Genomic DNA, 9,337 nt, shown 5'->3' with positions numbered 1-9,337 from the left:
AGGTGATATAAATTTTGACTTATAGAGAAGAAAGAGAAAGGGGAGAACGAAATCAAAGTCTTATATCGCTCTTATCATTCTTTCTAGAGGGTTCTAGAATATTCTGATAGGTTTTGAGCATTCTAACACTCCTAAGTGTACATGCAACCCTAAATACCTTGGATATATGTTTTCTCTATTATACATGCAAATATGAACTTTCCAAGGTATTCATCCTAACTCGCATAATAACATTGATTCAAATGAATATATCAAGTTAGAATTATATACCTCTTTGATGTAGATTGTCTTCATGAAACTTGAGTGCCTAGTGTGTAACACTCTAAAAATTTAAGCCAATTTAAACTTTTCAAAAACAACCCATTTTCGTTAAGTCACTACAAAAAGGTTTTCAATACAATTATTATCAGAGTCTTCCCAAAACCATATCGTAAAACAATAACATGAGGAGCGGTACGATCATGCCTTCGCCTTGCCACGGTCTCCTGAAGTACCTGAAAAACGTTAAACCACAAATGTAAGCCCGAAAGCTTAGTGAGATACCCCCAAAATACCAACCACATATACCACGCATAACATATCACAATCGCACAGAACAGCCATGCACTTTGGGTCTACTGTGTGACTGGTCCGCCCTACCGGGCCTACAGTCCACCTGGTCCACCCTCCGAGTCTAGCCATATCCATCAAGTCTGCAGTGTGGTTGGTCCGCCCGCACCGGGCCTTCAACCCACCTGGTCCACTCTATGAGTCTACAGTATGACTGGTCCGCCCTACCGGGCCTTTAGTCGGTCTGGTCCACTCTCCGAGCCTCGGCACGTCTGGTCCGCCCTCGCAGGGCCTACAGCCTATCCGGACCACTCGCTGGGCCTTCGGGATAACCGGTCCGCCCTGGGTATGTTGGCCTACAGCACAAAGCAGGACCCGCTCAACCCAACCCCAGTCCAACAACCATGTGCACATAAACATACAATCATATAACAAGTCACATCCAATCAAACCGATCTAGCATATCACATAACATGACATACTCTAAACAGGATACCGACCTAACCGGTCACTAGCATAGCATCATCCTATATACCAGGATGCCGACCTTAACCAGGTCTCTAACATGTACCATCCTATATACCCGGATGCAAACATAGCAAAGAAACAATCATAACAACGATACCCGGATTACAATCTGATAAAGGGTCGGCCTTGGTGCCTTAGACCCGGTTGATATAGTGAGGATAACTCACCTCGCAGTTGCTGACTGAAAAAGATAAGATCATGCAGCTCCAACCTCTGACACGAACTCCACCACTGACAATAACAAAAGACCGAATACCAATAATTACCAAATTACCCCTGGAAGTCAACTCTGGGTCAAAGTCAAAGTCCTCAGTCAAAGTCAAACTTACTGACTGACCCTACTCGCCGAGTCAGCCCGCTGACTCGTCGAGTCCCTCAACTCTGAAACTCCCCTATCGCGGCCCAACTCGCCGAGTCGCCCCAAGACTCGCCGAGTCCCACGAACTCTGAGTCACTTCCTGCTCAACTCACCGAGTCGTCCCTTGACTCGCCGATTCATAGCTCAACCAGGAAAGGTTAGGACCTCACGACCAGACTCGCCGAGTCCAAGGCTATCTTCAACTAACTCGCCGAGTTGTTCTTCCAACTCGTCAAGTTTCTGCCTATCTTCAAGCAACTCACCGAGTACACCCATGTGACTCGCCGAGTACCACTAGCTCTTAACCCATACAGAGGCTTTCCAAGCCATGCAGGGTCTCAAATCCATAGATCTACTCTTCTACAAGCCATCCATCACGTAAAGTGGCAAACTTTACGTGAATCCAAAGAGATCTAAGCATAATATACTCTAGGGCTAGGGTTTGGGACAAAAGAACTTCACCCACAACTCTTGTGCATAAACTTTATGGCTTTTTGGATTATTAACAACCTAGATCTGAGGTAGCAACCTCAGATCTTACAACAAACTTGAGATGGACCTCATTTATGCCCCAAAACCCCACAAATGATAGATGTAGATGCACAAAAGCTCAAACAACAGATTATTACCTCAAATGAAAGCTCCAACTGAAGAATAAGCTAACTCTCTGCAAAGCCCCTTGCTCTAACCTTCTTGCTCTTCAATTTCTCCCTAAGATTCCCTCCATAAAGGCTCCAATCTCTCACAAGGAAAGCTCACACAAATCTAGGGTTTCTGGAACTCAAGGGGAAGGTAAAGAGGTTGGGGAGAGGATATCATGTTCTCTATATAGGGCTCAACCCCCAAAATTAGAGTTTTCTCCACACAACACCAACTCGTCGAGTCCACCAATGTGACTCGTCGAGTTGGTCACTTAACATATGACCCGAACACGACTCGACTCGCCGAGTCTATCCATCGACTCGCCGAGTCGACCTTCTTATTTACACCTTTAGTCCTTCCATTTTACTTCTGAATTTCCGGGATGTTACATAGTGCCCCAAGTGTGACACCTCAAATGGTTCACACAACACCAAATACACATGGAATGACTTGACAGAAATTGGAACACTTCATAAAATCGGTTTGCCCTATCACTCACTCATAGTGGCCGATTTTCCAAATGATATGATCTTTATATAGTGTCACAACTAGGGTAAACCCTAATGGTCATGGCCTTCCATTTCCATGGATCCATGGGTTCAAATACACCATGGAGCATCCTATGGGTTTTAGCCCAACTTGATAATCCATAGAGCATTAGCCCACTATACAAGTATGAATGATTTACACAATCAACCCATATATTTAATTAGTCTTCTTTTGATCACTTAATTAATTCTAAATTAATTCTTGATCAATACTAATTAAATAACCCTATTAATATATTAGACCTTATAATATATTAATAATCCTTAAGTGTTATTTCTCTCATTATTGTCTATCCAAATGCATGATGCTATGCAACCCAAATGGACCATGTTGGGTCGGGTCAAGTCTTACCAATTATAGTTATGGACTTAGACATTAATCCAACAGTCTCCCACTTGGATAAGTCTAAAACTATTATTGCGTATGACTTCAGGAACTGATCAACAATCGTAGCTCTCAAAAGCTTCTGTCCATTCTAGATATCATATGGACTGAGACATGGATTATAATCATTCTCTTTGTCCATTTGTTGTTTCCCGATTTCCGATTTATGACAACGGACTAATTGAACAAATCAAATCAGTCCTGGCTCGGCCGAGCACTTCCATTTGTCATCATCAAATCATTGAGGGGCACACATATATCACTTTTATCTCGAAGGTAAAAGGAATGGATAAACTTTCACTCATATGGTTTGTTCTACTACTTGTTGAATCATACACAAAGGCACGTTTTATAGCACCGAGTTACCGAATGCGTTTTTGTGCAATCAATGTACGACCAACTCATATCTCTAGGTTTGAAGAATATAAGATATTATCGTCTCATGATCACTCATGATAAAATCCATGAAGTGATTCCAATGAGTGCGGGTTGAATCCAATACTCAGAACTTATGAGCACTCATGAGTGTTGTAGCCCTTTGTCCAACATCTTAGACCTCTACAAGCCAACCCATGACAGTCTTAATTCATATCTACTTCCAACATATGACCGACTGTGGATGGTTTGAATAACTTAGTCATCCATAACAATGACCTAGTTATTCTGGAAGTTAAAACATGCAAAGTGAAACACAATAATAATTGAATCCAATATGGTATCAAAACCTATGAACATAAATAAAACACATTTTATTTATCACCATATGATTACACATTATTCATTGTATACTGTTTCAACTATCAACTTTATTCTTGAATTTAAAAACAATAGTTGTCCCATGCTCCAAGCATATACACTATGTTTTCTAAGCACTATTCATGCCATACATCAAGTATGCATACTATGTTTGTCTATGATCTTTACTTTGTGAAATAGATCAATTGAACATAACTCCAATGATCCTCTTTTGACAGTCCCAAATCCTTACTGCAAATGCAAGAATTCCAAATTCATGCCATTTACTGAAATCTGTTAGATTCTAAACTTATATGCATTGATCCTCTTGTAATGATTATGCACAAAGTCAGAAAGACTTGACAACAACCATTACAGAGCACTCCAAAGGAGATCAGCTCCTTGGAAACATCCTTCTTGCATTAAGTTTCCTAATCTTACACATATTGAATAATTTCTAACTTTGAAACATTTCCAGATTACATTTTGACTATCACTTCTGAACAAGAGTTGCTTCCTTACAGATTATATATGGTCCTTCCAGAATTATCACTATACTTCTAATTGTCCTTGAGCAACCAATCGTTAGTAAACCTTAGTTTGTCCTCGACAATTGTTTAATCCTTTTAGTCATATCCAATTCTAGACCTTTTCCCTTCTTAATTCCCCAGGCATTTGGAAAAGTTTAGAAAGGATGAATATAGCACATGTAATCGATCCTATATCCGAAGCATATGGGACACGATTCATGATGTCTCACATAAAGACTAAACCCGTCTTTTGCTATAACATTTCCATTTTTATTTGCCAAGTTCTCATAATTCAGATTATGAAAAGGGATGTCGTAATCATAATAGAATTTTAGAATGCAAATAATGGACCCATATATAGAATTTCCTTATGTTGAGCAATGCCAACATGAAATTCATATATATATATATATATATATATATATATATATATATATATATATATCCTTGACTAAATACGATTAAAACCTCAATCTAAGCTTTTAGATTTGAGATGAAGTATAATTTCCTCTCCTTTAATTATAGCAAAATAACTTTTTCCCAATTGAAACCTTTTGTTTTTCTATAATTAACATTGCTAACTTGCAACCTTTATCATAATTATCATGCTCCCACTAACATGATGATTATTAGCATAACACTTATGCTCCCACTAGCTTTGACATGTACTCAGAAATCAGTTGAACTTCTAGAAAAATAATACTTTATTGACTTTCTTACCAAAGTTCAGATTTCTGATACTAGATTGCTTTGATAAAACTTTATCAATATCATACACCTTATCTTAGATAGCTTATAGGTGTGTCTAAACAATTTTAAGAACTATGAAAAGGGATGCCGTAATCATAGTCTCGATTGTTTAGACCTTTGCCACTTCTCACAAGTCCATGTTAGTATGCCAGTTAACCACACACGCTCCACTAACGACTTTGAGAATGCAAATATCACAATTGCTATCTAGCTAAAATCTACTTAGTGAAAGTGTTTCCTCACCATCATTTTCATGAATCGGAGATAAACCTTATGACACTTAGATTTAATAGTATATGTGTTCTTATCCATGTAAATTGTCAAAACCATAGTCACAAGACAAGGATAATGACAAATCCAAACTCATATGGACTGAACTCAATCTTAATTTCTTGCCACCTGGCAGCTCAAGGTCCTACCATTGCTTCCAAGTTGTTGTGCAACCAATTGAGAACTCTAAGAACTCATATGCAAAGCTAACTTTAACTGGAATGGGCACAAAATATGTCAACACGATAGGTTATAAACCTCAAGTCGTGTGCTAGTGAAGAACTTCAGGTTTTATTCTTGATTAGTTCTTGAGACTTTCAAGACCATTAAGACTCCTACTTTCCTCTTGACATATAATACTTTCTTGTTAATTATTCAAGAGATAGTGTGGATTCTAATCAAGACAAACACTTCACACAATTGGCCTTAGTTGGTCTTTGTTTTATCCAAAACATCACAACTTACCAATTTCAAATGTACAAGAGTAGAAAACTTTTACTCTTACATTTGAAAAGTGTTTTAAACCTTCTTTAAGACATGTCACTCAAGTTACAATCATAGAGTATAACTCTAAGAATTGTTTTTGGAACGAAGTATGAATCATCTTCTTGATTTAACCATTTCAACAATTCTTGACTCCTTTTCTTAGTCATCAGAATGCACTTAGAGGATGAATTGTGATAAGGTCTCAAAATCATTAAGATGGTCTTAAAACATGATGCTAAAGTACTCTCCCATCTTTTCAGATTTGAGAAACTTTTATCTTCCTGCCTAAGTTGATTCTTCTTATTCACTCTGCCATACATTGGAACCTTTTCCAATGTCTTAGAACTTATACTTAAGCTTGTAAGTATAACCATATTTACTAAACGTTAGTAAATAATTGCGAATTGTCTTATCGATCTTTTGTGGTGGACTTAACCAGTGCATAAGAATGTGTACTCGATCCCTTAGTCCTTTACTTGACTCACACATCCATGTGAACAAGTAGTTAGTCTTAATTTTTCCAATGCTTGAAAGTTCTCATCCATCATGTTATACCACTTGCATGATTCCAAGTTTCGGTCCAATTAAAACTTGGGTAATGAGGATCTTTCCTTATTTGGTAAATTTAGACAGTACCACAAATGAAAGAATCAAATTCACTTTCCAATATTGCTATCAGTGGAATCTTATAAGCAACAATTTTCCACAAATGCCATTGTAAGGATAGATAAAATAAATAAAATCAAAAATTTCCTTTTAGTTTTTTAAAAACTTTGCGGAAAAACTTATCCTTACAATCCATATGAAAACTTGTTGTTATCTATTCCTAAGCAATATCTCATAACTCCTAAGAAGTAGCTCAAGAATCCGATCTTAAAACTATGCGATAGAAATCCATCTACGCGATCAGATTAAGCATATTCTTTCTTTAAGTTTCTTCACTTTTCTTTGATTCTTAAACATCAACATGTGACCCAGTCACATCATGTATCAAGAATCTCAAAATAGAAACTTAGCAGAGTTAGATAGTGGACTTTACTTGAAGTAGAGTCAAACTTATTGACTTTAACATCCTTAGGTAAATTTGGCAGCTTCGTAACCAATGCCCCTTTCTTTGGCAATTCAACATATGGACACTTTGGTAATGGAACATGGGGCTATCACAAACGTAGCCTTTCTCTTTACCATTTAGTCAACCAGGTTGACTATGGCCGATCCCTTTCCATTGGGAAGAGAGAGCTTTACTGGATATCCAATGTCATCATTGTCAATGTCCATAAAGTTTTAGAAGTTGATCTTAGCAAATAGATAAGATCATTAAGGGTCTTGTCATAGTCTGTTTCATAGGATTCCCAAAGGAACTCACTATGTGACTTAGAAAGTAGTTGAGCCACCAACTTTCTCAAGACTTTGACACCCAACTCTCCCGGCTTATCAATATGTGACTTCATCTCCAAGATGTGATCACACATAGACCTTTGCTTGCCAATAGGGCTTGAGTGACCTTAAAATTTTCAAGAACTTGTGGGTTAGGGAGAATAATTGGAGGAGGTGAAAGAAGTATGATTTCCATGGGACATCATCTCCATTTAGGAAAGCTTGTTTCAAGAGATTTGGGAAGATCATAAATGTCTAAACCCGACATCTTTTGGGAGATATTCAAGATGGTTGATTTAAAGTCCTTAATATAACACCCAATATGAATTATTAAGGCTAGGACCCTACAAACTATTTTATAACTCGGAAGAGGGATGACGTAATCCAAGCTTTAAAATATTAAAGGTAGGTGAATGACGATTCACCAATTTCCACCAAGATAAATGAAATGTATTATTAGGTTTTAATTGGTTTTTGAAACTCCTAGATTATTTTGAGATTCATTGAACTGTTCAATGACATGTTTCAATCTCGAGTGTGCCCTTCAGGTTTCGTGACTGGGATGCCGAGGATCACAAAACAAGGTGTGAATAACCATGCAATATACTTGGTACCCTTAATTATCTACCCCTTAATCGATGTGTCGGTTAACCACACACGCTCCACCGATACTATGATAAATATTAAGTTACCCTTTGCTTACCTTGTTAAGTCCAGGTTAGTGTGCCGGTTAACCACACTCGCTCCACTAACGACTTAAGCAAAGTGCAATGTGTAATTTCATGGGTTAGCACCAAATTCACATTTTCCTAAGTAACTAAGATTGGGTATTTATAAAAGGTTTAGTTACTTAGTATTTATCATTAATACTTTTAATGAAGGGAGAATTATAGTCCTTGTCCTACCCGTTCGGCTAACGACCCTCCACCGGTCAAGGAAGCGGTGGGTGAGATGGACACCCATTAAACTGTCATTTTATAGGCAGTAACCTTATACCCCCCTTATAGACCGGCTTCGTGAATGAGGCTTACTAACGGTAATACTGACTTGCTCTTATACATACATACATACATACATACATACATACATACATACATACATATATATATATATATATTATTATTATTATTATTATTATTATTATTATTAACTTATAATATTATAAATTATAAGGGTTGAATTTTAACTTTTAAAATTCTAAGGGCTAACTTGGAATTAAAGTATTCATAAGTGAAACTTTTCAAATTCCAAAACTTGAGGGCAAGTTTTGAAACTATTCAAAACTAATTAATTCCATAACTTATGTGTTTAAAGTAGTTTTAATCCAAAAACTCTTCAAGTTCCATAACTTGATGACAAGTTATGGAAGACTTTAAATTATCAAAGAATGTAACTTTTTCTTTATTTTGTAACTTATGGAATTAATTAAGGTTACACATTTTATTACTTAATGAAGTGACTCTTGAACCTCCATAAATTGAGGACAAGACTCTTCATTTTTGTAACCATTGCCAACTTTTATGAGTTTTATGAAACTTAAATGTGACTTTTCATATAACTTGAGGATAAGTTACAAAAACACATTTTAGAATCAACTCTTAGATTAAAATTGATTGAAAACACATAATCTATTAACTTTTCTATTAATCTAAGCAACTCATAAGAACAAGATAATTCAAATCAAACCTTTTCATGTAATTAGTCTAAACCTTAAACTAATACAAAATATGAATCTATTGACAATTATCTTTGAAATTGGATTAGCATGAACATTACCACATCAAAAACAAGTTTATAAGTCCAAAAACATCTTAGGGTAATGTTCCTAGTCCAATTCCAGCCAAAAAAGTCGAATATATGCTGTCTGGGGGTCCAACTCGTCGAGTGCACGAACAAACTCGGCAAGTTGGATGCTTTTTGCCTTGGACTCGGTGAGTCCATCAGTGGACTCGACGAGTCTGCTGAGTAGACAACATAAAAACTCGATTTTTTCAGCCAATTTTGCAAGTATAACAAGAAAACAAACCTAGACTCTGATACCACTGATAGGTTTTGAGCATTCTAACACTCATAAGTGTACATGCAACCCTAAATACCTTGGATCTATGTTTTCTCTATTATACATGCAATTATGAACTTTCCAAGGTATTCATCCTAACTAGCATAATAACATTTATTC

Source organism: Lactuca serriola, chromosome 1 (assembly GCF_051521515.1).
Source record: "Lactuca serriola cultivar US96UC23 chromosome 1, Lser_US96UC23_V15, whole genome shotgun sequence".
In the NCBI taxonomy this organism is placed as follows: Eukaryota; Viridiplantae; Streptophyta; class Magnoliopsida; order Asterales; family Asteraceae; genus Lactuca; species Lactuca serriola.
This window is presented reverse-complemented; position numbering follows the sequence as displayed.